We start from the raw sequence: 27,841 nt of genomic DNA, 5'->3' as shown, positions 1-27,841 counted from the left end.
GTTGTGAGGTGACTGTGTCCGAGCAGACTTTGGTTCCACACATTCTCTGTCTCTGTCATGCTCTCTCGCTGCACAGCTCTCTCCTTTCGTTTTCTTTGCCCCTTTTGTTTTGGTGTGGAGAGATAGCCGAAAGAGGAACACTAGACAAAACAGCTGAAAGAAGCAAGAAAATGAAGAGAAGAAAATGAACAGACTAACTTTGCCTCAGAAACAGTGGATCTGAAGGGACTAACTTCAAAAGAAAGGCAAGAGGGAGCTGGTGTGAAGTATGAGCAGGAAGGAGAGATGAGAAACCCGTGGTCTTCTGATAAGGTCAGTACTATGAGGTTCTCAAGCAAGTGACAGCAGTTTCCATTTAATGTATTTCTCCTGGTTATTGCACAGTCAAAAGTTCTTTCATCTCATGTTTGCTTGTATGTGGAAATATGGTGTTATAGGGTGCACCGTGCTGGAAAGGATTTATTGGTTGAGAATTGTGCAACGTTACAGGGTGAGCAGACAGACACGTGGACTCTCTTTATGCCCTTCAGTGTTGCTGAGTGACACCTACTGTAGTCTGTAACTGGTTTAACTGCCTGCATTCTTCCACAGCATATTATGCGACCCTTTTTTGGAGAGACTTGGAATAGGAGTCCAGAGCCTTAGCCGTAGAAGGATTTATCTTGCTGTCTTGACCGAAGCCAAGGGGTTTTAATAAAGGAAGAATCAGTGAGAAATGACTACGGCGTGGGCGTGCAGGTTGGAGCAATATGTAGAGATATTGTACATGGCTCTGGTCAATCTTATTTGACAGTGGTCATTGAAAGAGTGAAAACTGTTTTTCTTCAATACAAGCTTAGAAAAAAAGGTTCTATCTAGAACCTAAAAGGGTTCTTCAGCTGTCCCCATAGCAGAACCCTTTGAAGAACCCTTTTTTGGTTGCAGGCAGAACCCTTTTGGTTTCAGATAAAACCCCTTTTGAGTTGGAACCCCAAATAGTTATACCTGGAATCAAAAAGGGTTCTACTTGGAACCAAAAAGTGTTCAGCTATGGGGACATTCGAAGAACCCTTTTGGAACTCTTTTTTTCTCAGAGTGTAGAGTACATTTTGTTTATGTTGATTCACTACCATGCATTCAGATGTCAAGAAACAAATGATCATAGTTTGCATACTGAGACTCATACTGCAGCCTTGAATGATTGCCCATTTTCAAAGATCACTTATCTTCACACACTTAATGTCACAATGTTATATTCCAATTCTATTCCATTCTATTTATTCTATTCTCACAATTTTACATTAACTTCAACATAGTAGTGGAATATTTTGCCCTGAAATCATTGTATTGCAGCAATAAACAGCATCTTGGTATGATCACCAGAGAGAAAGAATACAATAATGAACCTGTCGTTTTACTATTCATAGTATTAGGCAGCTTACCTGGCTGTGCAAATACTGAAGATATAATTCCTGGGTCGTGTTCGTTTGGTATCAAATGGAAGAAAACAGACTGAAACAGGAGCGGGACTTCCGCCATAAGAAATGCTAATTTCGTTTTTAAAATCATTTTCCGGTGTGTGCCCTAATGAACACTACCCAGGTATATCCCAGCATGTTTCATGCCTTGCAACTGGTTGGTGTCAGTGGTGACCTCCCCACAGACATTGTGTTGCCAGATTTATAATTTATGCTTCTAGAACTGGGGCAGAATATGTCACCAGGGGGAGAGAGAGCTAGTGCTGGTAGAGTTGAACATTGTGTACATTACCCTATAGCCTCCTTGTTATTTACTCATTAAATAAGGCACAGAAGTACACACTTCTTTATGAATTTCCAGACAACATGTAACGTTGATAGTATTTCAGGACCTTTCCTAAATGAGGTATGTGGCATCTGTTTAGTTCAATCCAAGATCATAGTGGTTCTGGTTGTAGCTTTCCAATACACACTTTGACAGAAATTCAATGACATACAGAGGATGCAATATTATCTAACAGATATGCCCTCTCTTACTACATAGATATGAGGTAGGTACAGTATATCTGTAACAATCGTCTGAAGAAATGGACCAAGATGCAGCGTGGGTTAGGTTAATCATGTTCTTTAATGATAACCAGAAAAACAAGAAAGAGAGAACCAACAAAACGTACAGCTTTGTAAGGCTCAACGGCAACAATACAAGGACAAGATCCCACAACATAGGTGGCAAAAAAGGCTACCGAAGTATGATTCCCAATCAGAGACAACAATAGACAGCTGCCTCTGATTGGGAACCACACTTGGTCAAACACAAAGAAATACAACACATAGAATGCCCACCCAATTCACACCCTGACCAAACCAAATAGAGACATAAAAAGGCTCTCTAAGGTCAGGGTGTGACAGCCCACCCCCCACCCCCACAGGTGCGGACTCCGGCCGCAAAACCTGAACCTATAGGGGAGGGTCCAGGTGGGCATCTATCCTCGGTGGCGGCTCCGGTGCGGGACGCAGACCCCGCTCCACCTCTGGCACCCCCCACTTTGGTGGCGCCTCTGGTGCGGGGACTCGTCGCCGACCCCGAACTGGCGGTCCTCTCTGCAGGCCCCGGACTGGGGACCCTCGTTGTAGGCCCCGGGCTGGGGACCCTCGCTGTAGGCACCGAACTGGGAACCCTCTCTGCAGGCCCCGGACTGGCAACCGTCGCCGGAGCCTCCGGACTGGAGACAGTCGCCGGAGCCTCTGGACAGGGGACCGTCGCCAGAGGCTCCGGACAGGAGACAGTCGCCGGAGGCTCCAGACAGGAGACAGTCGCCAGAGGCTCCGGACTTGGGACCGTTGCCGGATACTTCGGACTGGAGACCGTCGCCAGAGGCTCCGGACAGGAGACAGTCGCCAGAGGCTCCGGACAGGAGACCGTCGCCGGAGGCTCCGGACTGGAGACCGTCACCGTAGGCTCCGGACTGGAGACAGTCGCTGGAGACCCCGGACTGGAGACCGATGCTAGAGGCTTCGTGCCATGGATCCTCAATGCAGGCTCCGGGCCATGGATCATCACTGGATGGCCCGTGCCATGGATCATCACTGGAGGCTTCGTGCCATGGATCATCACTGGAGGCTTCGTGCCATGGATCATGACTGGAGGCTTCGTGCCATGGATCATCACTGAAGGCTTCGTGCCATGGATCCTCACTGGAGGCTTCGTGTCCTGGATCATCACTGGAGGCTTCGTGCCCTAGATCATCACTGGAGGCTTCGTGCCATGGATCATCACTGGAGGCTTAGTTTGTGGAGCTGGTACAGGATATACTGGGCCGTGAAAACGCACTGGAGGTCTGGAGCGCAGAGCTGGTACAACCCATCCTGGCTGGCTGCTCACCCTAGCCTGGCAACTGCGAGGCGCTGGCACAGGATGTACTGGGCTGTGGAGGCGCACCGGAGACACAGTGCACAGAGCCGGCGCAGGATATCCTTGACCAAAGAGACGCACCGGAGGCCAGGAGCGCTGAGCCGGCACAATCCGTCCTGGCTGAATGCCCACTCTAGCTCGACAAATGCGAGGAGCTAGAATGTAGCGCACCAGGCTGTGAACGCGCACTGGAGACACCGTGCGCTTCACTGCATAACACGGTGCCTGACCAGTACCACGCTCCCTACGGTAAGCACGGGGACTTGGCTCAGGTCTATAACCTGACTACAGCCAATCTCCCCATGTGCCACCCCCAAAACATTTGGGGGGCTGCCTCTTGTGCATGCTTCGTCGTGTCAACTCCTCGTATCTTCACCGTTCCGCTTTTGCTGCTTCCATTTCCTCCTTAGGACGACGATATTCTCCAGCCTGCGCCCAGAGTCCCTTGCCTTCCAGTATCTCCTCCCAGTATTTCCTCCCATGTCCACTCCTCCAGAAAACACTGCTTGGTCTTTTTGTGGTGGATCTTCTGTAACAATCGTCTGAAGAAGTGGACCAAGATGCAGCGTGGGGTAGGTTAATCATGTTCTTTAATGATAACCAGAAAAACAAGAAAGAGAGCACCAACAAAACGTACAGCCTTGTAGGGCTCAACAGCAACAACACAAGGACAAGATCCCAAAACATAGGAGGGATCTAGGAGGGATCATACCTAAGTATGATTCCCAATCAGAGACAACGATAGACAGCTGCCTCTGATTGGGAACCACACTCGGCCAAACACAAAGAAATACAACACATAGAATGCCCACCCAAATCACACCCTGACCAAACCAAATAGAGACATAAAAAGGCTCATTAAGGTCAGGGCGTGACAATATCATAGTAAACTATGACACCTGTTCACTAACATTTTCTGAGAAACCTGTTGATGAGAAATGTATGTTCAGCCTGTCTCTGGGCAGAGAGTGGTGCAAGAGCACTAGGAAGTGTGGGACAAGTGGTGCTACTACTCTACTGCACCAGCTAATATACTGTATGCCATTTAGTTTATGCTTTTGTCCAACAACTTACAGTCAATGCATACATTTTTTACATATGGACGGCCCCCAGTGGGAATCGAACCCATAACTCTTAGCATTAGAAAAAACATTCTCTACCAACTGTCTTCTCGGCTGCCATGATTTAATCACCCTTCCATTCTCTTAAGTCAGTCTTTCCTTTGGTCGTGACAGAGAAAGTTAATGAAAGAAGCCCCTCAGGTACTGACAGCTGTGTCTATCATTACCTCCCATTGGCTAAGGTTTGGTAGAGATGAGCAATGGCTTCAGTACAATCACCATGCTGTTTGGTAACTGAGGCATAACAGACATATTTTGACTATGAACCACCCTGTTGTCCTCTTTACACTGAGTATTGACTATGAATCACTCCGTTGTCCTCTTTACATTGAGTATTTGACTATGAACCACCCTGTTGTCCTCTTTACACTGAGTATTTGACTATGAATCACCCCGTTGTCCTCTTTACATTGAGTATTGACTATGAATCACCCTGTTGTCCTCTTTACATTGAGTATTGACTATGAATCACCCCGTTGTCCTCTTTACACTGAGTATTTGACTATGAATCACCCCGTTGTCCTCTTTACATTGAGTATTGACTATGAATCACCCCGTTGTCCTCTTTACATTGAGTATTGACTATGAATCACCCCGTTGTCCTCTTTACACTGAGTATTTGACTATGAATCACCCCGTTGTCCTCTTTACATTGAGTATTGACTATGAATCACCCCGTTGTCCTCTTTACACTGAGTATTTGACTATGAATCACCCCGTTGTCCTCTTTACACTGAGTATTTGACTATGGATCACCCCGTTGTCCTCTTTACATTGAGTATTGACTATGAATCACCCTGTTGTCCTCTTTACACTGAGTATTTGACTATGAATCACCCCGTTGTCCTCTTTACACTGAGTATTTGACTATGAACCACCCTGTTGTCCTCTTTACATTGAGTATTGACTATGAATCACCCTGTTGTCCTCTTTACATTGAGTATTGACTATGAACCACCCTGTTGTCCTCTTTACATTGAGTATTGGCTATGAATCACCCCGTTGTCCTCTTTACATTGAGTATTGACTATGAATCACCCCGTTGTCCTCTTTACACTGAGTATTTGACTATGAATCACCCCGTTGTCCTCTTTACATTGAGTATTTGACTATGAATCACCCTGTTGTCCTCTTTACATTGAGTATTGACTATGAATCACCCTGTTGTCCTCTTTACATTGAGTATTGACTATGAACCACCCTATTGTCCTCTTTACATTGAGTATTGACTATGAACCACCAGCTATACTAGGGGATACCTAGTCAGTTGCACAACTGAATACGTTCAGCTGAAATGTAACCCAGCCTCTCTAAATCAGAGGTGCAGGGGATGCCTTAATCCACATCCACAGAGAGCAGATGTTCTGTCGGGTTAATTGTCTTGCTCAAGGGCAGAGCGGCAGATTTTTCCACCACCTTTTTTGTTTATTTATTTATCCGTTATTTTACCAGGTAAGTTGACTGAGAACACATTCTCATTTGCAGCAACGACCTGGGGAATAGTTACAGGGGAGAGGCGGGGGATGAATGAGCCAATTGTAAACTGGGGATTATTAGGTGACCGTGATGGTTTGAGAGCCAGATTGGGAATATAGCCAGGACACCGGGGTTAACACCCCTACTCTTACGATAACACCCCTACCTTGCTGGCTCGGGGATTCAAACCAGTGACTTTTCGGTTACTGTCCCAAAACTCTTAACTGCTAGGCTACCTGCCTGGTCAGTAGATTTGTCAGTAGATATGATGGATGGTTCCTGATGAATTGCCAAGAGGATATATGATCAATCTGTCAATCATTTCATAGATAAAAAAAACATTGAGGCAGACACACGTTAGGCTGGTTTTGATCAAATGACAGCAGTGATTTTGAGTAAATGAAAAGATTTAGACTGAATGTTTTCAGATGTGACAGTGGGCATGATCAAATGATCACACATTATTGTCTATCTCATAAGCTTAATTACAGTTGTAAAAGTCATCATTGGCATCGTTTTCGACATAATAACATACTTGGGTAGCCTCACATAGGCCATGGGCCAAGCAAGCAAGCAGCTCACAATTAAACTTGGGATGAGTAGAAACCTCATGGGGCCCAACTCTTCCCAGAGAACTCCAATAAAGATTTCTCATTAAACATCACCCTGGATGCCGAGCCAGAGGAAGGAGAATGGAGGCCAGAGGCCTGGGGAGGCATGAGCCCAGACCTTGGCCCATTGGGCTCTGGTCAAAAGTAGTGCACTACTACTGGCTTTGCCCTCTGTAGGCCCAGGATCCATCAAGCAGTCTGAAGCCATGTTCTCTGAAAGAGCTGTGAACTTGTCAACTCCCTTCGGCTCCCTGTCACATTTAGTTGTTTGTTACTTTTTAGTCCCGGGGTGAGGGACATTGAAACGCTCCAATGACTATTGCCCTCCAGTCATTGGGACTAGGGCTTGTATGATGGTTGGAAATAGATGCATCAATCTAATGCCACTCCTCTGGGTGTTGCCACATCTCTCCTGGGGAGAGGACAAAGGCTAGGGCATGATGGGTAGACAGAGCTTTGATGGGCAGATACTGAGGTATCCCGTCTAGGGAGTCCTGCATCTCTGTACAAGTGGCTGATATTCAAATTGCAACCTCAAGGGGGTTTGTTCAATGTTTTGAAACATGTTTTCTGGTGCTTGTCAGAAAATTGTTGTGTGATTATGATATTGAAGGGTATAAAGAGGCTCATAGGTGGGAAGGTGGAGTGGATTATATTTATTTCAGTATGAGCTGCACGGCAAGTCTCCAATCTGACACAGTCGCTGTCACTGTCTGGAGGACCATTTAATGAGAGGGTGAGTGGGAGCGAGGCTAGAGAACGGACCGTGTTAGTTCCTTGTCCAGTTTAATGTGCCTTGTAAAGAGATGCCAAATGAAGAAATATGTCATATACTGTTGAAGTGATCAAATGATTCTTCCTGGCCATCTGTCACTGCCAGAGGAATAGTTGAATAGCCTTGGCAGAACTGAATGGGGAATCATAAGAAACTGACTGAAGACTATGAATCCAACAGTCAAAAGTGACTCAGAATGACATGGAAAAAAGGGATATTTGCGGTGATATTTCACTGTTCAAAAGTTCAAACGGACTCAAAATGGCATGAAGAAATAGTTGTGAATGTTTTAAGATGTTTCAAGTTAGCCGTCTTTGGGCAAAGTACATTCTATGTGTCAACTCAAGCCTTGTGTTTGGTCTAGCTAGCAGATCCACGTCAGTGGTTACTTAAGGTTATCTCGGTGACATCAGGGCTGTGTTATGAATACGGGGTAAAAGGACTCAGTCGTCTGTTGACATAAAGCTAACGGCATGCCTGCACAGAGGATACATAAACACAGAACATTGTGCTTTATTGGAGGTCAATATTGGTACATTTTAGTTATTGACTCAAATGTGTTTTTTTTCTCCATAAAGGTGATACTGTACTAAGAGTAGCCTGTAGGCCTACTTGCTAACTGAAGGTGGACATATTTGACGCACACAATACAGCGATAGGTAGTTTTCAACAGTCGTTTGGTGTAGATTGTGTCCATTGTTCTTGGTTGCGGTTCACGTTGTGTAAGAGTTATCTCGGCTTTGTGCGAGACGAAACAATCTTCGGCGGCACCTGGGTCACTTATCTGTGTGGATTCTCCTTTTCAGAGAGCTGTCTTTTTGATTGACTGACACTGGAGAGATCCTGTGGCAATGCACTTCCTCTGAACCCTGTATCAATCCACCAATCTCTCTTCTGTTATTATCTGCTATTTCCCTTTCACTGTACTACTGTAGCTTGCCCATGTAACATCCTCATACCAGTGATTCTGCACTGTAATAACCAGTCCAAGTCTTCAAAATGTGCTTTCCTGCAAGACAATGAGTCTTTGGGGTCTAAAATGTTATACTATTGGATGTTTCTGATCAATATTATAAAGTTCAAATCTCAGTTGTAGCTTACAGTATATACCAGGCATGTCCGTCTGTCTGTTCCAGACAGAGGCGTGTGAGATGGATGTGTCTGGGTACGGGCTACTACTCTCTCTCTCTCTCTCTCTCTCTCTCTCTCTCTCTCTCTCTCTCTCTCTCTCTCTCTCTCTCTCTCTCTCTCTCTCTCTCTCTCTCTCTCTCTCTCTCTCTCTCTCTCTCTCTCTCTCTCTCTCTCTCTCTCTCTCTCTCTCTCTCTCTCTCTCTCTCTCTCTCTCTCTCTCTCTCTCTCTCTTCTGGTGATGCTCACAGGTTGGCTCTTTATGGGGAGGCTGGGGCTCAGACAGTGGAGATTTATAGAGATGATAAAAGCAGTGGAGGAGAGCAATAATGCCACAGCACAGACGGATGCTCCTCCAAGCCCTGTCTACTCACACCTCACAGGACATAATCTACCTCGGACAGACGGACGGAAAGACTTTTCTGTGCCACTAAAGGTGTTTGTGAGAATCGGGTGCTTGTCTGGGTGTAAAGATACTGGTGGTTTTCCAACAATGGAATAAGATAGAAGCTAGATAATATGTGATATTTTTTATTCTTCGCATCGTGCCTTTGAAATGTTGCCTCTCCTGGCAGCTCACTCTCTTGCTCTCACTTCTCTGACAATAATATGAAGAAAATAACAAATTATACAGGAGTGGTGTGTAGCTGGCAGACAAAGTGAGGGGGGGGAAATGAGAGAGAGAGAGAGAGAGAGAGAGAGGTGGATAATGGACACACGGAAAACAGATTTACAGAGCTTTGTTTCATGTTGAGGACTGGCAGGCCAAGCATAATATAACATACTGTATGTCCACAGCAGCCAATGTCTTTGACGTTCATATGCCTCTTCCTGCCTGCCACTATAATTTCAGTTTGAATCCCAAGTAGAATGGGTCGAGCTTTGAGTTAAATCCAAGTCGTGCATTCTAAGAGCAAGTCGAGTCGAGTCACGCGTTTTTATCAAGTGAAGTCTCAAGTGAAGTAAGAAAAAAAATCTACATGTGCAATGACTACAAATATTTGTCTATTTATTAAGGCTACCATACAGCCCTTTTCATTATTTGGTTTACAACACATTTCAATCATTCATTTTAACAACAAATTCCAAATGCTTCATACGTAAATGATACATTTCAAGCAATTTTGACATACCAAAAAAACAGTAATTGTTGCTTGATGACCCATTGCTGGTGAGCTTACCAAGTAAACAGTTCATATTATTGATCCCCAAACAATTTATAGAGCTGCATATTTATTTATGGCAATCCTCTCTCCCTACAATTTGGCGTTTGCGCTGCACCCGATCCAATCAGCAATCTTCGCTAGCTCACCCGACCTGTGTTGATTGACAGTTTGCTGGTCCAATCAGAGGGCCGAGTGTGCGTTTCACTCGCAAATCTGTTGCAAAAAAACTATTTGCAAATGCGATGCTGCGGCTACAGTAGCTGGCTGCGTGGAGAGTAATCCACAAATCATTTCAAGTCATCAGTATCAAGTCAAAGTCCTGAGTCTTCAAGTCTCAAGTTATTTTCTTTTCTATCAAGTTGAGTCTCAAGTCATCAAATTTGTGATGAGTCAGACTCTAGTCCATGTCATGTAACTGGAGTCCACACCTCAGCTGTAATTTCTTCCTCTCCCTACTCCTGCCACTTAAGGTTGGGTCATCACATTTTTTTATAACACTGCTGGATGTATTGTTACCACACATGGGCATTGTGGTTGTCATTGGTGTCCGAAATAACTGTTTTGCTTATCACATTGGACCCCACTTTTGTACTGATAGAATTTCTTTGATGAGTTAGTGATCTGTCTTTGTCTCCCTCCCCCTCTTTTCCGGTCCTCCTCTACTCCTTCACCTACCTCTTCTATTTCTTCCTCTAACCAGCTGGAGCTGAGGGCAGAGAGAGCGTGCCCTTTTGTTAGTGGACTGAGAGTAAGGTCAGTGTGGTTGACTCCCCTCCCCGCTCCCAGATAAACTCAATGAATAGTGCCAACCTGGGGACTGCTGGCTAGGCAGATTATCCAATGAGTCTCTCACAGTAAAGGTATGATTTGGTCTTTATCAGCATAGATTTACACCTATTAACACAACTGAAAATAAGAGCAACTGAACTGCCATGAATTTTATTGAGATGCATTGAATATTATAGTCAATAGGCACTTTCTTTATAGGAAATGTATGCTCTTTGCGCAGATGGTTTCCCCCAATATACATTTAATTTGATACATTTAACCACATTTCAGACATGTAGACAGCGAGAAAAAAACCTTTGCAATGTTTTTGTGTATCCAATCATATTTTCCAAATTGTGTTCGCAATGTTGGAGCAACATGTTTTTGGGCGTAGCTCTTTGTCAGAGCGTGCCACCCTGTAAAGAGATCTGTATGAAAGGGCATAGTTTGTTTTCACAGTAACTGAAACTGAGGAGGAGAGTCGGCCAAGGGCACACTCTGAGCTGTGTTCGGTCACTCTCCCTTTCCCTCATCTTTCTTTGCTTTCAGTTCCTTTCTGCACCATTCATATGCTAATAGAGGTCAAGAGATGAGGTGGTTCTCACGTTCAACTTGAAACTTGGGTCCTTTGTGTGGCTGTGGCTCAAGCTGCCTGGACAGAAGCCAGAAGTGAAATGAAAGTCTGTTGAAATTCCCCAATGGGATTGGCTTTGGGCTGGGGCATGGGGGGCTGGCTTTACAAGCTGGGGCTGACCACCTGGGGAAGGAGCAGGTCTGGTCTGGGCTGGCTTTTGGCTTTTCTAGATTTGCCTGAGTTTGGGCTTGGGCTGCTGATTTGGGCTGATTTTGAGGTTTGGGTTGAGTTGGGGTTTGACATTGGGCTGAAACTATGCAGAGGCTGGGGTCTAGGGCTTGGGGTTGGGGTAGGAGTCTGGAGCTGGGCTTTAAGCTCTAGAGCTGCCAAGGGTGAACCTATTAGGGATATGTTGGACCTTTAGACAAAGGTCCATTGACTTTGTAATTATTATTTAGTAAAAGGAAAAGTTAGAACAATAGCTAAACAGCAGATTGGGGATGATCAGTTGTTCTGTGGATGCTTGAGGATCCATAGAATTTAAGGGGACTCTAAGAAGTCACCATATACAGTAACAAAATAGATATTTTGAGCTCCTGAATTTTTATTTAGCAATGTACTTAGGCCAGTGAACAGCTTCTGCATGAAGTTAGGAGTTTGATCGGTTGTCATTAACTTAGCTTTTTATTTATTTATTTATTTTACCCCATTTTTCTCTCCAATTTCGTGGTATCCAATTGTTAGTAGTTACGATCTTGTCTCATCGCTACAACTCCCATATGGGCTCGGGAGAGACGAAAGTTGAAAGCCATGCGTCCTCCGAAACACAACCCAACCAAGCCAAGCCGCACTGCTGGAAGCCAGCCGCACCAATGTGTCGGAGGAAACCCCGTGCACCTGGCAACCTGGTTAGCGTGCACTGCCCCCGGCCCACCACAGGAGTTGCTAGTGCGCGATGAGACAAGGATATCCCTACCGGCCAAACCCTCCCTAACCCAGACGACACTAGGCCAATTGTGCATTGCCCCATGGACCTCCCGGTCGCGGCCCGGCTGCGACAGAGCCTGGGCACGAACCCAGAGTCTCTGACGGCACAGCCAGCACTGCCTTAGACCACTGCGCCACCCGGGAGGCCCAAGTTAGTTTTTTTTAAATGTATTTTTTATTTAACTAGGCAAGTCCGTTAAGAACAAATTCTTATTTACAATGATGGCCTACACCAGCCAAACCCAGATGACGCTGGGCCTATTATGCGCCACCCTACGGGACTCCCAATCACAGCCAGATGTGATGCAGCCTGGATTTGAACCAGGTACTGCAGTCATGTCTCTTGCACTGAGATACGGGAACTCGGGAATTTTGTAAACATGATTAACCACTTTGCCAAGCCTCGCAATTGTGAGTCATTTTCAGAAACTGCGTCATAATTTCATGGCCTATATGCAAGAGACGTTTATAATATTTTTTTGCCCATGGCTGAAACAGGCAAATTACATGTGGTATTTCAGTGTATGTAATTGGAAAGGCAATCAACTGAAGGTTGGGGCATATATATGGTGGTTTTGGAAAAGTACTTGTTTAGGTAATACTTACATTTTAGGAGAACAGCAAGAGTTTTATGAATAGAGTCCATTCTCTGTGTTACCTTGAGTAATCAGAGATTTCCTCAGTAGGGAAACATTAACTCCATTAATTACTGCCCATGCCCCTGGGTCTGCTGAAACAGAAACGGATTACGGCATTTTCCCTGCGGCTACGCTAGTGGTGTCTATCAATAATATAGTGATATACAGTAGCACCCGTGTTTGTGTAAGTCAGGAGTTGAGAAGTTAAATGACTGAATGGTATCATAAAAGTTTAATTGGAAGGAAAACAAGGCTGCCCAGCCAAAAGATGTCAAATGTTTATTTTCTTGTTCGCCATCACCTCCTTCGCTAAAACAAAATCTAGGCAAAACAAAAGAATAGTCATCATTTTAGCGGAAAAGGTTTGAACGCTAATCTGAAGTTGGCAGAGTAAAACTAGTGCGACTTCTTGACAATGTTTTTGACATAATTTATTGTTGATGTTCTATTTTAAGGGATATCCTGATATTCGAGGTCATCTATGTTTTCCACTCCACCCATACTGGTTGGTTTTATAAAGCTATTGCTGTGAATTGATTGCACTATTTTTAGTTTAACTAATATTAATGAAAGCCTTTTAAACCCCTTCAACTCATCCAGAACGCCGCAGCCCGTCTGGTGTTCAACCTTCCCAAGTTCTCTCACGTCAACCCGCTCCTCCGTTCTCTCCACTGGCTTCCAGTTGAAGCTCGCATCCGCTACAAGACCATGGTGCTTGCCTACGGAGCTGTGAGGGGAACGGCACCTCAGTACCTCCAGGCTCTGATCAGGCCCTACACCCAAACAAGGGCACTGCGTTCATCCACCTCTGGCCTGCTCGCCTCCCTACCACTGAGGAAGTACAGCTCCCGCTCAGCCCAGTCAAAACTGTTCGCTGCTCTGGCCCCCCAATGGTGGAACAAACTCCCTCACGACGCCAGGACAGCGGAGTCAATCACCACCTTCCGGAGACACCTGAAACCCCACCTCTTTAAGGAATACCTAGGATAGGATAAGTAATCCCTCTCACCCCCCCCCTTAAGATTTAGATGCACTATTGTAAAGTGACTGTTCCACTGGATGTCATAAGGTGAATGCACCAATTTGTAAGTCGCTCTGGATAAGAGCGTCTGCTAAATTACTTAAATGTAAATGTAATGTAAATGTAAGATACCAATTGCAGGCTTATCACTGACAAATGCTTGCCGCAGACTTATCATAGTGACAAAGCTTAAAGGGTATTTGTCTCTTCTGTAGAATAGCCTATTCCTAACTGTCTGTTGTCATTTACACAACACCTCTTTGTATTTCTGATTACAGTACCAGTCACAAGTTTGGGCACACTTAATCATTCAAGCGTCTTTCTTTATTTTGACTATTTTCTACATTGTAGAATAATAGTGAAGTCATCAAAACTATTAAATAACACGTGGAATCATGTAGTAACCAAAAAAGTGTTAAACAAATCTATATATATATTTTATATTTGACATTCTTCGAAGTAGCCACTCTTTGCCTTGATGACAGCTTAGCACACGCTTGGCATTCTCTCAACCAGCTTCACCTGGGATGCTTTTCCAACAGTTTTGAAGGAGTTCCCACATATGCTGACCTCTTGTTGGCTACTTTTCCTTTCCTCTGCGGTCCAACTCATCCCAAACCATCTCAGTAGGTTTGAGGTCAGGTGATTGTAAAGGCCAGGTCATCTGATGTAGCACTCCATCACTGTCCTTCTTGGTCAAGTAGCCCTTACACAGCCTGGAGGTGTGTTGGGTCATTGTCCTGTTGAAAAACAAATGATAGTCCCACTATGCGCAAAACAGATGTGATGGTGAATCGCTGCAGAATGATGTGGTAGCCATGCTGGTTAAATGTGCCTTGAATTCTAAATAAATCACAGACAGTGTCAACAGCAAAGCACCCCCACACTATCACACCTCCTCCTCCACGCCTCACGGTGGGAACCACACATCCGTTCACCTACTCTGTGTCTCACAAAGACATGGTGGTTGGAACCAAAAATCTCAAATTTGGACTCATCAGACCAAAGGACATATTTCCGGTCTAGTGTCCATTGCTGTGTTTCTTGGCCCAAGCAAGTCTCTTCTTCTCATTGGTGTCCTTAAGTAGTGGTTTCTTTGCAGCAATTCAATCATGAAGGCCTGATTCACGGTCTCTTCTGAACAGTTGATGTTGAGATGCATCTGTTGCTTGAACTCAGTGAAGCATTTATTTGGGCTGCAATTTCTGAGGCTGGTAACTCTAATGAACTTATCCTTTGCAGCAAAGGTAACTCTGGGCCTTCCTTTCCTGTGGTGGTCCCCATGAGAGACAGTTTCATCATAGCGCTTGATGGTTTCTGCAACTGTGCTTGAAGAAACTTTCAAAAGTTCTTGACATTTTCCAGATTTACAGACCTTTGTGTCTAAAGTATTTTTACTTACAGTAAGTACTTCACACCACTGTGTGAGCAGTGTGCTACGTATGATTCTGGAATGTTTACACTCGCCCAACCCAAAGTACAGTGGGAATGGAAAGAAAAGTCAACTAGCGGTATTCTTAAAAATAAATAACAAACCTCCCCTGTCCTGAGGGAGTCAGTTGGGGGGGGGGTTGAGCTGATCTCGACACCCACAGCTCTCTGACAGCAGTTGGGCAGCGAGACTCGAGACAGACAGGGAAAGATTTATGTATATATTTTTTTTCTGAAATCCTAGCGGCGAGCCAAACATCACAAATGCTGTTTGTTTTGTCATAGGGCGTGAGCGGCAAAGAACACCGAATCTGCCTCGGAGGACGTTGTGGAATGACTGGTGTTCTCTCCTGTGTGGACTGTGGCTTGGTCTAACCCCCCTGAGGTGGGCCCCAACACAGCTGCCATCTGTAGACCAGCATCACACACAGCCAAATACACTACTTCCTTTACTTTACTTCCTTTACTTTGTTTCATGTATTTGCACATTAATCTACAATTCTCTCCAGCAGTTTAATTTTCAACTGTAGTCACACACACACACACACACACACACACACACACACACACACACACACACACACACACACACACACACACACACACACACACACACACACACACACACACACACACACACACACACACACACACACACACACACACACACACACACACACACACACACACACACACACAGCATCACACGTTCACACACAACATCACAGCTCACGGCATGAAGCAACAGCACTGTTCATAAAACACTACTTCTATCAGCTCACTAAATACTAAATACTGAAGAGGCCCTTCAGGACCAATTTACAGGTTGTTCATATAATACTCACCTCTTTTCATAAGACGATAACACCACGCACAGATGAGGAAGGGCTAGGTTGATAAAATTAGGAAAGTTATCAAAGTAAATCAATATGATTTTATATATAGCCTTTACACTGTGTGTGTGTCCGTGTAGGTATGTGTAATGGCTTATTTTTCTTGTGTAATTCGTTCAGATAATAGGTCCTTGCCACTCATAAGACCTATCATACCAGATCGTTTAGCGTCCATCTTGTGTGCTCCATATTCAACATGTTCAGCTGTCTCAATGTGCAGCAGCCATTCTGAGAGTATCAGTCCAAGTGAAGGAGAGGAACGGAGAGAGCTATTAATCTCCAGGACAATTTTTTTTAATTTCACCAAAAATGACTGCTACTCACACGATCGCTTTCGTGACAGGTCATTATTTATGTCTGGAGCTCCAGCCGTACACCTCCCTCCTCCTCCTCCTCCTCTGTTTCCTCCCCAGCCATCTCTCTCAGGGCCCTGGCTGCCAAATGAGTTTCAGCTAAGCCCCAGCTGCCCCAGTTAAGTGAGAGGAATGTGGGGCAGCGGTGGGTGCTACTACAGCACCAGCCGGGGCTGAGGAGTGTGTGGGTCCTGGTCTCCTCTCCCTGCCTCTCACTGGGATAGAGGAGCCTGGAGGCCTGGAGGCCTGTGGGCATGGGCTGGTTCCCCCTCATGTTTTATCATATGTTTAGTGGGAAGGGAGAGATAATCAGTGACAGTCACCCTCCTCTCATTATATGTCTGAGTAGATACTGTATGAATATGTGCTTTCTAAAGAAACATCAACATTTAAGGCCATTGTGGCAAACCATAATGCAGGCACTAGGGATGGGGGTATGAGCATGCGGGTCTGGGCAGAGGAGATCGTTGTTTGTGTGCGTCTGTAAGTTGTTGCTTGTATGTATTTGGTGTAAACATAATAAAGCAACACCAACAGGTCTATGGGTGAGTCCCAAATGTCTCCCTATTCCCAGGGCTCTGCTCAAATATAGTGCCTCACCTTGTACAGCGCCTCAGGGGCTCATATCAGGTTTCCTCCCCAATCCCAAAACGAGCTACTGGTGGTACTTTAACAGGGAACAGGTGTGATTTGTTTGTTGCCGATGGGGTTTTGAACATTAGAGACACAGGACACAGATTGTGAAGCAGAGAGCCGGTCAGTCGGTTCATTGCTGGTAGACTGCTGGTGACATTGTAACTCATCCTGGCTCCAGCTATTTGTCAGGTTGTTTGTAGCAAGAGAGGATGCATAGTAAGCAGAGTTATTTTTACAGTGTCTATGATATGTCTGTCCGCCCGCCTGCCCGCCCGCCCGTCTGTCTGTCTGTCTGTCTGCCCGTCTGCCCGTCTGTCTGTCTGTCTGTCTGTCTGTCTGTCTGCCCGTCTGTCTGCCCGTCTGTCTGCCCGTCTGTCTGTCTGTCTGTCTGCCCGTCTGCCCGTCTGTCTGTCTGTCTGTCTGTCTGTCCGTCCGCCCGCCCGCCCGCCCGTCCGTCCGTCTGCCTGTCTGTCTGTCTGTCTGCCCGTCTGTCTGCCCGTCTGTCTGTCTGCCCGTCTGTCTGTCTGCCCGTCTGTCTGTCTGCCCGTCTGTCTGTCTGTCTGTCTGTCTGTCTGTCTGTCTGTCTGTCTGTCTGTCTGTCTGTCTGTCTGTCTGTCTGTCTGTCTGTCTGTCTGTCTGTCTGTCTGTCTGTCTGTCTGTCTGTCTGTCTGTCTGTCTGTCTGTCTGTCTGTCTGTCTGTATACTTCACTCGACATGCCCCTGTCTTCAAAAGAATGGTGTCCATCAAAAACATTGTCTATTTCCAGTATTGCTTAGATATTTTACTGTCGATGTCAATTGTCGGGCCGAGACAAGGGGTATCTGTGAATTGCAGTCATTATTCTTAAGATCTGGATGCCAACCTAGAATGTACTGTGGCATCTTTATGTTGCATATCTCAGTCACTTCACATGCAGCATTGAAATCACATAGAAGAGTCTACCGTACCTTTGGAAAGGTAGTGTATGTCATTGCTGTAAGATGAAGTGCATCTAAGGATTACGTCTTTAAGTACACTTGTGAGGACCAGCGTCAAGATATATGATGAAAACTGAAGTGAATTGATTTTCTACTGGATTGCAAAGAAGCTCTGTGAGATTGCATGCCTACTCCAGAACCTACTAGACACATGCGTTTGTGAGTTCTGTATGGAATACAGGCTTTCATTTTTCAAATGTGAAAAGCTACTGCTGCTCTTTGATCAAAAGTACCTCATTCTTTCATCAAAACAGAGGCATTCTGTAGAACAGTGGTCTACTGTATGTCTCTGGGTGTAGTTTTAATGGCTCCCACACACTTAACTGGATTCTCTCCCCAAGCACGTCAGCCTGAGTTAGTCAGTGAATTAATAAGTGCAGAAATGCAAAGGAAAGCCTGATCCCTCTCTCACTTTAATCAATCTGACTGCAGTGACACTAAGTGCATGATTGTGTGTGTGTGTGTTAGGAGATAAGAGATTGCATTTGTGTTTGTGTGTGTTAGTCTTATGCGAGGGAGAGAGTGTGTGTGTGTGTATGCGTGTATGTATGCGTGTGTGTATGCGTTTGTGTGTATGCATGTGCGCATGCGCACGTATGCGTAGGTGAAGGGCCTATGGTGGGTGTGATTGATAGCCCTACACACACACACACACACACACACACACACACACACACACACACACACACACACACACACACACACACACACACACACACACACACACACACACACACACACACACACACACACACACACACACACACACACACACCGGCGACCACAGTCCGCTTTGGCTGGCTGCAGAAGTGCTGCTCTCCTCTGCAGCCTGGACTTGGACGCACCATTTTTATTACTCCTTCTCGCCACTGCTGGAAGAACGGCATGCTCTGAATGCAGAACGCCCGCACGGCTCCACGGCTGTACAGTTTCACACATGGTGCTGTGTGTCGATACCAGTCAAAAGACACTGTATTGATCAGCACATCTGGAAGGTGGTCAACACTGCACTGCTCGTTTACCACCACACCGACGCCCATCTTTGTTTTCATGCTAATTATTGTAGTGCTTTTGTCTCCTTGGTGCAAAGACAATTGTCTGCCTGTGAGAGATACAGGGTTGTTGTAAAGAAATGAGGCTTCTTCAAAGTGATGTATCACTTTAATTACACTTAGTTATAAAGTGCCTCCAGCTGATTTGGTGTTTTCGAACGCAGCTAGGCTTTTATTTGCTGGCCCAAAATGATCCCATTCAAAAAGCTAGAATCTCATTCATTAAAGATGCACCAAGTCAATTTCCACCCATGCTATGTTTACGAAGAATGTTGTTTTTTGTCGACTTGTGAGCGAACTCTGAATGAACTCTTCTATTGAAGGATTTGAACAGCCAAAAAGGAGATTCGTTCTCTTTTGGGGGGGGGGGGGGTATTTTTCCCCTGCCTTTTCTACCAAAGTATCCACTAAAATCCCTCTCCCCAGACAGCTTCTGTCCTGTCTGGACTACTCATGTTTAGAGCAGTTGCTTTATGAGACTTCAACCACAGACCTGTGGATTCGCTACAACATCATACTTCTTTTTGTGATCAAGTTTTGATACATTTTTTAGCTGACAAACAAAAAACAACAAACCAACATACAATACACAAATACATTTATTCCACCTCCACATCCCACCCACAGGACCTGCTTACTTCAGTACATATCTTAAAGTCATGATTTTATACTGCCAAATGCTGTAGTCCATATGTTAATATTCTCCAATTTTGCACCATGCAGTCGGGAAATTGACAGTTCATGTTGACCTATGTCCATAAATATATACAGTACCAGTCAAACGTTTGGACACACCTAATCATTCCAGGGTTTTATTTAACTATTTTCTACATTGTAGAATAATAGTGAAGACATCAAAACTATGAAGTAACACATATGGAATCATGTAGTAACCAGAAAAGTGTTAAACAAATCCAAATATATTATATATTTGAGATTCTTCAAAGTAGCCACCTTTTGCCTTGATGACAGCTTTGCACATGCTTGGTATTCTCTCAACCAGCTTCATTAGGTAGTCACCTGGAATGCATTTCAATTAACAGATGTGCCTTGTTAAAAGTTAATAAGTGGAATTTCTTTCCTTAATGCGTTTGAGTAGTTCAGTTGTGTTGTGACAAGGTAGGGTTACCTCTGCTGCAGAGGATAAGTTCATTCGAGTTACAATCCTCAGATATTGCAGTTCAAATAAATGCTTCACAGAGTTCAAGTAACAGACACATCTCAACATCAACTGTTCAGAGGAGAACGTGTGATTCAGGCCTTCATGGTCAAATTGCTGCAAAGAAACCACTACTAAAGGACACCAATAAAAAGAAGAGACATGCTTGGGCCAAGGAACACAAGCAATGGACATTAGACAGGTGGAAATCTGTCCTTTGGTCTGATGAGTCCAAATTTGAGAGTTTTGGTTCCAACCCCCATGTCTTTGTGAGAAGCAGAGTAGGTGAACGGATGATCTCTGCATGTGTGATTCCCCCCGTGAAGCATGTAGGAGGAGGTGTTATGGTGTGGGGGGGCTTTGCTAGCATTACTACCACAGCATTCTTCAGTGATACGCCATCCCATCTGGTTTGAGCTTAGTGGGGCTACCATTTGTTTTCCAACAGGACAATGACCCAAATCACACCTCCAGGCTGTGTAAGAGCTATTTGACCAAGAAGGAGAGTGATGGAGTGCTGCATCAGATGATCTGGCCTCCACAATCACCCAACCTCAACCCAATTGAGATGGTTTGGGATGAGTTTGACCGCAGAGTGAAGGAAAAGCAGCCAACAAGTGCTCAGCATGTGAGGGAACTCCTTCAAAACTGTTGGAAAAGCATTCCTCATGAAGCTGGTTGAGAGAATGCCAAGAGTGTACAAAGCTGTCATCAAGGCAAAGGGTGGCTACTTTGAAGATCTAAACTTTAAAATATATTTAGATTTGTTTAACACTTTTTTGGTTACTACATGATTCTATATGTGTTATTTCATAGTTTTGATGTCTTCACTATTATTCTACAACATACAAAATAGTAAAAATAAAGAAAAACCCTTGAATGAGTAGGTGTGTCCAAACTTTTGACTGGGACTGTACATTTGGTGTGCCATCGTAAGGCAACCATCTCTTGGCTGCTGTTAAGGCGGCAAGCCAAATAATTCTCTGCCTTTATGTTAAATTCAGTGACGAGTCATCATTAAGCAGTAGTGCATTGGGCAGACATGGGATGTCTACCTAATAATGATGAATCCACAGATTGCCAAAAGGTGAGAACCTCTGGGCACTTCCAGACTATGAATAAATGTGCCAGGAGTACCCTAGGGATGTAGCATACAGACAGGGGTGAATTTATGTTCATCTGGAAAAGTTTTTTTGTTTGTTGAGTAGCATAACTCATACGGGCATAATTGTAGTGAGTAATTTGGTGATTTGAGTTTGTTGGTGAGAATGTGACAGAACATCATACACGACATATATGATAATTCTATGATATTTTAGTAATAGCATGTCTTGTGCTGTGTTCAGGTGTCTTCAACTGAAAGCCATGCTAATAAAAAAGGTTCCGTTTTCGCAGAATGTTGCTGTAATGTCCTCATCCTCATGAATGATCATTATCTAATAATTCATTAAATTAGGATTAACATATTTTAGAAGGGGGTCGGAAAGTTTCCGTCACCTTCCCTGGTGATTAGAGATTGTCAGAGAAAAGAACCGTGGAGAAGTTTATCACTGGTAACATTTGATTTACTCACTGTACAATGCTTCATTAGGCCTACTTGTTGTAAACATGCATGAGCCTTTATAATGTCTTATGATACATCTTATAGAAAGTTATACCCCTCTATGTCACTTGACTCAAAATGGCGGCTCTTTATTCAGGATCATTGTGAGATGATAATAACATATCTTAAGAAGGTCACACATGCTTATGACACGTATTCCATTGCATTTGAACCGCATCATAATGCATTATACCAGCGTTAAGTAACCAAGTTTGGTAACACCTCCTATAACTAATTTATATGAGTCGATGTCCCCATCAACAGACTCTTTTCCTAGGTTTTTGATCAAACGGATGGCAATGGCTCCTCAGTGCACTGTGCTAGGGCCCATAGCTGCTATGAATCAGACAGAGACACATCTCAATTTTCCTCTGAGACAGCTGCAGTGGGGAATATAAATAATACATGCAGTACAAGTGAAGACTTAAGAAGTGTCGAGCAGTCTTATTCTTCTGGGCATGTGCACCAGACACCCAATTTCTTCCTGGCCTGGCCTCGCCTTGACTCTCCCTCCTCCCTCCCTCTTTCCATCTCTCCCCTCCTTTCTCTCTTTCTATCTCATTCTCTTATTTTCTGTCTGCCTGTCTCTGTCTCTGTCTCTCTCTCTCTCTCTCTCTCTCTCTCTCTCTCTCTCTCTCTCTCTCTCTCTCTCTCTCTCTCTCTCTCTCTCTCTCTCTCTCTCTCCTTTATCTTTGTCTCCCTGTCTCTTCCCTTTCTCCCTCTCGTCATCTCTTCCTTCCTCTTTTTCTCTGTCTTCGGAGACAGACTGACCCCATGATCACACACATCATATTTGTACACAAACTGCATGCATAAGATATGGCCACGCTGTCAGACTGTACCCTGTAGTAACATTCTTCAAATGGAATATTTTGATTACATGCATTTCACTGATATATACAGTACCAGTCAAAAGCATGGACACATCTACCCATTCCAGGGTTTTATTTAACTATTTTCTACATTGTAGAATAATAGTGAAGACATCAAAACTATGAAGTAACACATATGGAATCATGTAGTAACCAGAAAAGTGTTAAACAAATCCAAATATATTTTGCATTTGAGATTCTTCAAAGTAGCCACCCTTTACCTTGTTGACAGCTTTGCACACTCTTGGCATTCTATCAACCAGCTTCATGAGGTAGTCACCTGGAATGCATTTCAATTAACAGGTGTGCCTTGTTAAAAGTTAATTTGTGGAATTTCTTTCCTTCTTAATGTGTTTGAGCCAATCAGTTGTGTTGTGACAAGGTAGGGGTGGTATATAAGAATATAGCCATATTTGGTAAAAGACCAAGTCCATATTATGGCAAGAACAGCTCAAATAAGCAAAGAGAAATGACAGTCCATCATTACTTTAAGACATGAAGGTCTGTCAATCTGGAAAATGTCAAGAACTTTGAAAGTTTCTTCAAGCGCAGTTGCAGAAACCATCAAGCGCTATGATGAAACTGGCTCTCATGAGGACCACCACAGGAAAGGAAGACACAAAGTTACCTCTGCTGCAGAGGATAAGTTCATCCGAGTTACCAGTCTCAGAAATTGCAGCCCAAATAAATGCTTCACAAAGTTCAAGTAACAGACACATGTCAACATCAACTACTCAGAGGAGACTGCGTGATTCAGGCCTTCATGGTCGGATTGCTGCAAAGAAACCACTACTTAAGGACACTAATAAGAAGAAGAGACATACTTGGGCCAAAAAACACAAGCAATGGACATTAGACAGGTGGAGATCTGTCCTTTGGTCTGATGAGTCCAAATGTGAGATTTTTGTTCCTAAAATGCAGAGTAGGTGAACGGATGATCTCCACATGTGTAGTTCCCACCTTGAAGCAGGGAGGAGGAGGTGTGATGGTGCTTTGCTTGTGACGCTGTCTGTGATTTATTTAGAATTCAAGGCACACTTAACCAGCATGACTACCACAGTATTCTGCAGCGATACACCATCACATCTGGTTTGCGCTTAGTGGGACTATAATTTGTTTTTCAACAAGACAATGACCCAACACACTTCCAGGCTGTGTAAGAGCTATTTGACCAAGAAGGAGAGTGATGGAGTGCTGCATCAGATGACCTGGCCTCCACAATCACCCAACCTCAACCCAATTGAGCTGGGATGAGTTGGACTGCAGAGTGAAGGAAAAGCAGCCATCAAGTGCTCAGCATATGTGGGAACTCCTTCAAGACTGTTGGAAAAGCATTCCAGGTGAAGCTGGTTGAGAGAATGCTAAGAATGTGTAAAGCTGTCATCAAGGCAAAGGGTGGCTACTTCGAATAATCTAAACTTTAAAATATATTTAGATTTGTTTAACACTTTGGTTACTACAGGATTCTATATGAGTTATTTCATAGTTTGATGTCTTCACTTTTATTCTACAACATAGAAAATATTTTCAAAAATTAGGTGTGTCCAAACTTTTGACTGGTACTGTATTTAAGATATTAGATATACTATTTATAAGCTATTTATGTTTAATTCAATTATAGGTTGAACATGATGATCAGGTTGGTAGTTTTCAATTGGCTACTGTATATTTGTATGTATTATAGTTTTCTAATCAAATCCTACATCCCAGTCTTTAAGAGACAGTAAATGCCAAGACTCCATAGTCTCTCCTCCAATGCCACATACAGTATTTGCCTTACCAGGTTCACTAGAAAAGTTCCTCCTCTGCCTGCTTTGTGGCACGTTTCCTCCTGGCTTCCTCTCTCTGCTGAACCGTTAAAAACAAGCTTTTTTCTCGCCTGGGTCTGTCTATATGAAACTACAGATGTAGGATCTTAATTTGAGCCAGTTTGCTACATCAGGAAAATACTCCTGCAGCTACAGGCAATGGAAATTATTATGGGAATTATAATTAATGGACATTTTTGTAGGGGTTGATTGTTTTTTTGTAAGGGAAAATCAAGTCTGATATTACAAAATTACAAAATACACTACATGTCTTACATTTCCTGCTATGCAGGAAAGTTATCCTGCAATAAGGTGATCAAGTTAAGATCCTACACCTGTATGCACAGCCCCTGTAGCTGCAATATATTGTGGAGTGGGCAGAACTGTCTGTTTCTTACTAAGGGAATTGTTACTGCCCATAGTGCACAGCCAAGCTGCGATTGTTTAAGAAAAAGAGAAGTGGGTCTGTTCTGTCGGGTAACGTAGCGGAGGTGCTATTTGGTGCACCGTACCTTTGTTCTCCTGTGTTTCCCATGTCCTATAGGCAGGCTCCTGTTGAATGATTGGTGTGAAAGGTTTAATGAGCTGCTGAAGACAGGTCTTCACATCTGACCCAGTGCCTTATTAAAACACACTGGATGTATGCGCGAGCAAACGCACACACGCTCATGTACGTACACACACTCAGACACCCAATCACCCCCCCTCCACACACACGCACACACACACACACACACGCTCATGTACGTACACACACTCAGACACGCAATCACCCCCCGCACACGCACGCACGCACACACACGCACGCACACACACACACACACACACACACACACACACACACACACACACACACACACACACACACACACACACACACACACACACACACACACACACACACACACACACACACACTCATTGGCACTACTTATACTTACTGTTATACTTGTGAGTGAAAAGAGAGGGAGGGGGACAAGAAAGTCCTTATGCCGCAACTGTGTAGAGAAGCAAGAAGGATTCAGGGCAAACAACAGCAAAACATCAACAGCTGAGCTGACTATCTCACATTCCTTTCCTTTTCTGTGTAATCTCCAACTAGGACTGGACAATGACCGCATGCGGGGGAAAAAACACTTCCCATATTCTGAAAAGTGCGCAAGGCTGCATATGAAAATACAAAACAGTACTCATCGCATTACAGTTGCAGTACTCTGTCCCAAACTTTGTGATGGATTACTATGAAAAAAAACGGAACATTTATGAAACACACACAACAAAGAGTCGGACGAAAGGTGAGTGCAGTTCGCCGATCTTAATCTTCATTTATCCTAACCCCCTTTTTCCCCTCTGCTATCCCCTGCTTGCTCTCTCCATTCTTTCCATCCTTCTTTGCACTTACCTTTGTCTGTGTCCAGCGTAGTCTGTCTGGCTGAATGCGGGTGTCATGGAGAGGGAGCAAATGTTCTGGCGTTTGGGGAAGGCATTGTCAAAGCCACGGCTATCTATTGTGTCTGTGTGGCTGACTCTCCCTCTCTCCTCTCTCTCTCCCTCCGCTCTCCCAATCCTGGGCCTCTCTCAGCTCTGGAGCGAGGGATTGACAGAGAGAGAAAAGAAGAAGAGAAGCGTGGCGGCGATTTGGCAGCTGCCCGGTGCCCAGCTGCATTGGAAAAATCCTGCCGCCTTTTCCTTTGCGGTGGTTCCCTCCCAGAGTGGTTTGTTTGGGGGACTGGTATCCTGGGTGGGTGTCTAGCTACGCTCCCCCGCGGCAGAGCTGGCTGCTGGGGCTGTGACTGTGGCTGTACCTCCTGGGGAGCTGAGGAATGGAGGTCTGGCCACAGTGAGTTCTCCCTCTCTCTCTCACATTGTCCCCTATCCCCTTAACCGGTAGCTGAACTGCCAAAACCTCCACCTTATCATATACCCCTTCATTCTGTCTCTCGCTCATCCCCCTTGTCCAGCTCTCCACTGGGTAAAGATAGTTTTTAATTACCTCTTACCTGTCAGTTGTTACTAAGTGCTTTTTAAGTGCATGTTTCCCTTAAATTGAGTGTTAAAATGTAGTGTTAGAGCCGTTCACCTATAGGGGCCGTGGGTCTAAAGACTGCATCCACACAACCACCAGTCACACACAGATGCACGATGTGACAGTTTGGATCGTTTATATTGTTTTTGTGCGTCAGGACTTTTACCAAAAGAATACACAACTATGAAGGATAGCTCAACCTTTGGAAGCAAAGCCCACTTCCTCCTATCATTTCCTGACTCTGTCTGTGACTTGATTTTATTGCTGTAGACGTTCATAACTTGAAGGACAGAGCTAAAATACTTAACTGATATATTTACAGAGCCGAAGGTTTTGGTACTGACTCAAATTGTTCTGAATTGAATGACATGTTTCAACAAATAATACATGTTTGTTTTACTGATGAAAAATGGTTTTTAAAAAGTGAGAGAATTTGATGGTGCAGTTCATTTGGATAGTCTGGTGGCTGTTTGTTCTTGATAAGCTGCTGTTGTTTTTGTTTCTCAATTTTGACTGTGCTTTAAAAAACTGTTTTTAAGTTCTACTCCCACAATAATGAAACTATACTGTGGCATTACAGCTGTCATCTGAAGCTAGTATAATGTCTTTTCAATCTCCTATATTTCAGCTACAGAAATGTAAAATAGACCATCTAAGCAACTTTGTAACTCACCCTATCGTCTTAGTCAGCAGATTTAAAATGTATTAAATAATTATCAGGATTTTGCCGTGTTCCTCCCCTGTAGTTCAGTATTAGATTTGTTTTTGTCAGGGTGCATACTTGAGCTCTTACCAACTGGTGTTGATATGCAACAGTCTGAAATTGATTAAACAGTCTTGAATGCCAGACAACCAATAGTCTAACACTCAGGTTTGATTTGCTGAAATGACATTCGAGCAGATGCCAGATGTGACGATTTCCTGAAAGGCAACCAATGCGTGCAATTCAAATGGTAATTCTAAATCATTATAGTATAAGTCAAGAAACCTGATCATGGTTTTGCACATAATGGCAGATGAAACAGAGACTATTTCTGGAATCAATCATTAGGATATATTTTTTATTGTTTTATGTAGATTGGATGTGATTTGTAATCACGATTGCTGAGGCTTCCTAAAAAGAGCAATCTGAACTCTTTGGTTCTGAGGGGACCCCTGTTATATATACTAGTAAAGCACTGGCAAATACATTTTCCATTTCTTTTGTTGAGAAATTGTGTGATTATTTAGCCACAAAAAAGTGTTTGACGGAAAACTAAAGGAGACTAGAGAGAGACAGGGAGAGGGGGAGAAAGAGAGAGAGAGAAACTTTTGTACTTTACAAATTGAAAAGTACAATTAAATAGACGTATATTTCAAAGTAGTAAATTTAGCATAAAGCAAAAATCTTTACAAT

The 27,841-nt window shown here is 44.0% G+C and overlaps 1 long non-coding RNA gene across 1 annotated transcript; it reads left to right on the top strand.

Moving 5' to 3' along the window:
• Positions 1 to 27,167, top strand: LOC123992864. The gene is made up of 4 exons (XR_006831323.1): positions 1 to 312; positions 15,351 to 15,450; positions 25,522 to 25,714; positions 26,002 to 27,167. It is a non-coding gene; the product is annotated as an uncharacterized LOC123992864 (long non-coding RNA).
• Positions 27,168 to 27,841: the final 674 nt, after the last annotated feature.

Source organism: Oncorhynchus gorbuscha, linkage group LG13 (genome assembly GCF_021184085.1).
Source record: "Oncorhynchus gorbuscha isolate QuinsamMale2020 ecotype Even-year linkage group LG13, OgorEven_v1.0, whole genome shotgun sequence".
NCBI classification, from domain to species: domain Eukaryota; kingdom Metazoa; phylum Chordata; class Actinopteri; order Salmoniformes; family Salmonidae; genus Oncorhynchus; species Oncorhynchus gorbuscha.
Note: the sequence above shows the minus strand (reverse complement) of the source record. Positions and strands in the feature narration are given on the sequence as shown.